The sequence below is a fragment of the Astatotilapia calliptera genome, chromosome 14 (assembly GCF_964374335.1).
Source record: "Astatotilapia calliptera chromosome 14, fAstCal68.1, whole genome shotgun sequence".
NCBI classification, from domain to species: Eukaryota; Metazoa; Chordata; class Actinopteri; order Cichliformes; family Cichlidae; genus Astatotilapia; species Astatotilapia calliptera.
In genome coordinates, this window is record NC_137435.1 from 41351286 (window position 1) to 41357408 (window position 6123).

Consider the following 6123-nt stretch of genomic DNA (forward strand, 5'->3'; position numbering starts at 1 on the left):
CCAATTATGTTCCTCCCCCTTTTCCTTCTTTTGGTCAGGTTAAAACCTGCCTCATCCACAAAGATTATTTCATGGGGAACAGGCCGTCCTTCAATCTCAAAGATTCTCTGCAAAACACATAACACAGTAGAGTCAATCGGTACCCTGAACCACAGTTCAAGAGTGCTGAAATGGCAGCATAAACTGCCATGCTGTGATGGTACACAATACTTTATACAGTATCAAAACTCATACCTGAACATATTCCACACGTTGGTTTTTCACTCTGTCAGAGTTTCGTTCGAAAGGGACTCGGTATGCCTGTTTCATCCGGAATTGATTCTTTCGGAGGATGCGGTCAATTGTGGAGAGGCTGATGGCATTTATGCCTCGAAAAAGATGATCATCCTCAATCACTCTCCTTTGAATCTCTTGCAGGCGGATTACATTATTTGCAATTACCATGTTTACAAGTTCCCTCTCTTGCTCCTCCGACAAAAGCCTTAACCTGCCTCCACCAGGTGGTCGTCTCTGTGTCCTACAAAAATAGAAGCACTCATTACTGTGACTGTCACACATTCATTTTACAGGCAAATAATGGAAACATACTGAAACTCAAGACACATAAGTTCAGTTGATAGGTTTGTAGCATAAATCTATTCACTGGAACGTTAAGGACAATCTGCTACACAGCAAAAAACAAGACTCAAGGCACCAAAGTTCTCTGGTTACTCATGCATGAGGGAGACCTGGCTGGAGCCAAGCGTCGTTCCACCACGTGTGTGTGTGTGTGTGTGTGTGTGTGTGTGTGTGTGTGTGTGTGTGTGTGTGTGTGTGTGTGTGTGTGTGTGTGTGTGTGTGTGTGTGTGTGTGGTCAAAAGGGTCATATAACATGAAAGCATCAAACATCCTTGGTCAGGAAGAGGGTAGACTAGACCCCCCCGGTAAGGAAGTCCAGCAGTTCATCTTGTCATGGTTCGGCTGTGTGGCAGGCAGGAGAGGACCCAAACGCAAACTCACAGAGACAAAAGGTAAACTCAAAAAACACAGCTTTATTGCTGGCGTGGAGTGGGACACGAAAAACAATACAAAATAAACTAAACTGGAAAAACTAAAGCACAAGGAGCCACAGGGAAAAATCACACAGCTATGATGGAGACTACGACACTGACAAAGAGAAACACAGGGCTTAAATACACAGAGGGATAACGAGGGAATGAGACACAGAAGGAGGGCACAGCTGGGAGAAATCAGGACTGGACGAGACAGAGACGCAAAACTAGAAACACTCACATGAGGCATGGACCTTCAAAGTAAAACAGGAAGTATCACACAGAGACGCGAACTAGACACAGTGGAGACAGCAACTAAGAAACAGAGACAAACCACAAGGCAGAGGTCTAAGAACCAAAATACACAGAGGGAAATACTCAGCTTTGAACACAAGAGACTAGACTAGAGGGAGTAACAAAAGACCAACCATGAGAACATAATGCACAATGCAGGGTGACAGAAAACAAGAAACTCAAACATGCAAAGACACACCATAAACAGAACAGAGGGGGCACAGAGAGACATGAAGGGCAGGGGAGACTTAACATGGGTTGAAACACAAGGGGGAACTAATAAGCAAATCAACATAGGAGGCCTAATGAGCTAAACATACTATAAACATCAAAATGAACTAAAACTCAAAACACTGGGTCCTAAGACCCAGGATCGTGACACATCTAAACAGAAAAGCACTCAGACTAGAACAGACGTAGCTACGTTAATCCTACCATAAAACAATAAGACAAGATGCGAACTTTTCCCATGCCCCCAAGATGCAGGTGTGCATTCCAGTGTGGAATACACACCAAGCCTCTGTAGCCTGTTAAAGATCACACAACTTATCACTACACAATTGATTATACACCTCTAAGCATATATGGTTAAATGTTTCCTAATACAAATGACAATAATAAAATCTAAACCCAACATCACCACCCTGTATTGTCATTTTTTAAGGCTATACGGCGTATATATATATCTTCAGCTCTACACCACTTGTCAACATTTTCAGTGCAGGCTTCATTTCATACACACATATCAGCCTTAGTATCCATGTCACTCTGCTGCAACAGTATGTAATTGGTAAAGGTGTTAGCAATCATTTTATTCACCATCGATCTTACACATGGCAAAATGCAACCTGTAAACAAGCAAAGCAATGCCAATAATGTAAGAATGGGAGTCAAAAACCGTAAGAACATATTCCACCATGGTCCAGATGTCAACCAGGCTATCTAGCCTTGTGACGCGTCTCCTCCTGATGTGTGGTCTGCCACATATTTCTGCAGAGCAGTTAAGTTCTGCAGTGCCTCATAGATGTCTCCTCCAGTCGTATATCCATCCGGGATAAACGTACAACACGTCTCTCCAATCAGCTTACACACTCCTCCTCGTCTCTATTTTTTGAGTCGTCTCTATTTTTTGAGGCGACTGAGGTCCTTCAACATCTGCCAGAAAATGCTGAGGATTTTCTATGAGTCTGTGGTGGCCAGTGCGATCCTCTATGCTGTTGCATGCTGGGGGAGCAGGCTGAGGGTCGCAGATGCCAACAGACTTAATAAACTGATCCGTAAGGCCAGCAATGTTGTGGGGATGGAGCTGGACTCCCTCAAGGTGGTGTCGGAGAGGCGGATGCTGTCCAAGATAAAGACAATGTTGGATAACACCTCCCACCCACTCCATGACATGTTGGTCAGTCACAGGAGCTCGTTCAGTGAGAGACTGAGATTACCGAAAAGCACCACTGAACGACACAGGAAATCATTCCTGCCTGTGGCCATCTCCCTGTACAACGCATCCACTTAACACACTGTTTGCTGCTACAACTACACATGTTTCTTTTCCAAATATTTATTTATAAGTGACTTATGTATGTATGTATGTATATATATGTATATATTGTACTATTCTTAGTTAGCGTATTGTCTGTCTTGTCTTAATGTTGGTTTAAAATGGAGCACTGTAACAAAAAAATAATTTCCCCCAGGGATCAATAAAGTATTCTGATTCTGATTCTGATTCTGAATGTGCAAACACATGACATCTACATCGGACCAGAAGGTGTTGTCAGGGTCCTGGGTCTCCTGACCCAGCGTTTTAGCTCTTTGTGATTTTTGTATTATTGTACTTGGTGTGAGTTTCTAGTTTCGATCCCTTGCCCTTCATGTTTCTCTATGTCCCCTCTGTTCTGTGTAAGTCTGTGTCTGCATGTTTGAGTTCCCCTCTGTGCCTCTCGGTTCTTAGAGTCCTCTGCCTTATGGTTTATGTCTCTGTGTTTCTTAGTTGCTGTCTCCACTGTGTCAAGTTCGCGTCTCTGTGTGATCCTTCCTGTTTTACTTTGAAGGTCCGTGACTTATGTGAATGTGTCCTGCCTTGCTTGTCTCGTCAGTTCTAATTTCCCCCAGCTGTGCTCTCCTTCTGTGTCTCATTCTCCTCATTACTTCCCAGTGTATTTAGACCCTGTGTTTCTCTGTGTCAGTGTGGCGTCGTACCCTCAACAAGCTGTGTGTGTTTTGCCTCCGTGTTACCAGTGTTTTGTTTCCAGTTCCAGTTCAGTGTTTTCTGCTTCAGTGTTTTAGTCCACCAGCGTTTTTGTTTGTCTTTTGATGCCTTTAGTTAGTAAGAGGGTTTCCAGCAATAAAGCTGCGCTTTAAGTTGAACTTCTGTGTCTGAGTCCTGCATTTTGGATCCACCACTCCTGCTTGCACGCCTGCCACACAGCCAACCATGACAGGTGTAGCCGCGGCTGTGAAATTAACTGATGAACAACTGCTTTGGTACAATGTGGAAGAAAATTCAACCCCTCACATTACATTGGCGATCCACCAAGGCCATGGTGCAGGTGATCTAGGTCCGATGGTCAGGCGAGCACTGGACGACACAGGGTGGCAAAGAACCCAAATTCCTAACTTATCTTATGCTCGAAATTGTAAAACCTATTGCATAACTTGTGCCTGTGATGATACAGTGATCTTGGAACATAAAGAAATTTCAAAAACACATGGTGAGGAGAGAGTAGATCATCCTCACGCAGTTGCTGGACTGTCAAATCTGCCCGACAGTCTATGGTCAAAAGGGCCCACGGACGTTGGCCTAGCTAAGTGTCCTCCTGTTTTGTTCCAGCTCAAGTCACACGCACCAATCAATAGACCACAGTATAAACACAAACCTGAAGCAGAGGAAGGAATTACAGAAACAATAGAAGGCCTGTTAAGGGCCGGGGTGTTAGAGCCCTCTCCCTCACTGTGGAACACAACAATTCTACCAGTGGAGAAACATGGAACAGGAAGATACCACATGGCACATGACTTGAGAGCCATTAATGAAATATTACTCTCCACCACTGCACCAGTACCAAATCCATACACAGCTTTATCAGCTATCACATGTGGCCAAAAGTGGTTCACGTGCATTGACCTGGCAAATGCATTCTTTTGTCTTCCTCTGCATGAGTCACTCAGAGACATTTTTTCATTCACATACAGAGGCCAACAACTCAGATACACACGGTTGACACAAGGCTTTGCACTTTCTCCAGGCATTTTAATCAGGTGCTCAACGACGCCCTGTCGTCATGTAATTTGCCTGATGATTGTACATTAATACAATATGTTGATGATCTTCTCATTGCAGCCCCGTCAGCAGCGGATTGTACAGCGGCGTCGTTCGTTGTGTTGAATACGTTGGCGGAGTGCGGCTTTAAAGTAAGTAAAGACAAGCTGCAGTTAGTTTGCCCTGAAGTGACCTTTTTGGGCCGGGTAATCACACACAAATCAGTGGGTTTGATGAACACACACAGAGACCAAATTCTGACACACCCAAAACCGCGAACTGTGAGAGAAATGCTTTCTTTTCTTGGTTTAACAGGTTACAGCAGGCAGTTCATTCCGGATTATGCAGGCAAAACTGCCCCTTTAAGGGGCCTAATGAAGCAAGTTGGCGTTCGAAACCTTAAGGCTGAGCTGCCTTGGACGCCTGAAGCTGAAGCCGCATTTATTAGGGTAAAACAGGATTTGTCAAGGGCCTCAGATTTAGCCACACCCAATTATGATGAGCCATTCTAATTGGATGTTTCTGAAACACACTCAATTGTAAATGGAGTGTTGTTTCAGAAAAAGGGGGGGGGGGGGGGGGGTAGAGAGGTGCTCATGTATGTTAGTGTAAAACTACATCCAACAGAAGCAAAGCATCCTACATGCACACAACATGCAGCAGGGGTCGCTAGAATTATCCAAAAAACAGCACATGTAGTGAGAGAACACCCACTAAAAATACTTACTACACATAGCATAGTGGCATACGTGAATTCACAAGCATTTTGTATGTCACCACGGGCACAACAGAGACTGAGCAAAGTCTTAGAGGCCCCAAAATTTGACATTCACACATGAAGGAATTAACATGGCAGATTTAATGGGAGTAGGGGAACCACATGACTGCGCCAAAAGAGCACAGATTGAGGAAAAGATTAGAGAGGACCTGAAGGCCGAACCCATACCGGGAACTGAGGACTGGTTCACCGATGGATGTTGCCACCGAGACGAAGGAGGACTGAAAGCAGGGTACGCGGTGGTTTGCAGAGTAGAAGGAGATTATCAGGTCAGAGAGTCAGGAAGGATTGAGGGAAAGCAGTCGGCCCAGAGAGCTGAAGTGATAGCCCTTGCTCGAGCTTTGAGATTAGCCAAGAATAGGAGAGTGAACATCTACACCGACTCGGCATATGCATTTGGAGCAGCGCATGTGGAGCTGCCTCAGTGGAAAAGAGCAGGATTCAGAACAGCAACCAATGCACCTATTTCCCACAAACATGAAATGGAGGAACTGGAAAAGGCCTTGGCTGACCCAGAGGAGGTGAGTATTATAAAATGCAAAGCTCACTCCCAAGGAACCAGCATGGTGGAAAAAGGAAACCAGAGAGCAGACGAAGCCGCGAAGGAGGCCGCAGGCTACAAAGGACGGAGACAAATGATACAGGTAACTCCAGAAGAGGAGATATCTGTTGACCTGATTGGGGAAGTCAAACAGGCCCAGGAGGAGGCATCCCCAGAGGAAAAGGGGGTGTGGAAAAACAAAGGAGCCTGGCAGGATGGA